Source organism: Epargyreus clarus, unplaced genomic scaffold (assembly GCF_041222505.1).
Source record: "Epargyreus clarus isolate Ecla_fem2 unplaced genomic scaffold, WU_Ecla_fem_2.2 ptg000008l, whole genome shotgun sequence".
In the NCBI taxonomy this organism is placed as follows: domain Eukaryota; kingdom Metazoa; phylum Arthropoda; class Insecta; order Lepidoptera; family Hesperiidae; genus Epargyreus; species Epargyreus clarus.
This window is the reverse complement of record NW_027332216.1, coordinates 9,712,735-9,713,078: the sequence shown is the minus strand read 5'-3', so window position 1 is coordinate 9,713,078 and position 344 is coordinate 9,712,735.

The window sequence follows — 344 nt, the reverse complement described above, 5'->3', positions numbered from 1 at the left end:
CCAAGCAATACCCTTAATATTTTTTATTATTAAATAGGCCGAAAATTGAATTAAAATGTTAATATTAAACACAGTAACAATACATAAAAATATATTATTTTAATAATTCGGCAGATCTATTTTTTAAATGGTGATCATCTTCTGAAATTAAAATAATTAATTTTACTGAATGAACTTTATCAAAATAACGCTGTATATCTACTCCTTATAATTAGTATGATAATAACGTTATAATAACAATAAGATATAAATGTAAAACTTCAGATATTCAATTTCTAAACGCAATATTTGTATGTCACGTCATAAATTATGATTGAACTTGTCAAACGCGTGTTGTCACTTCG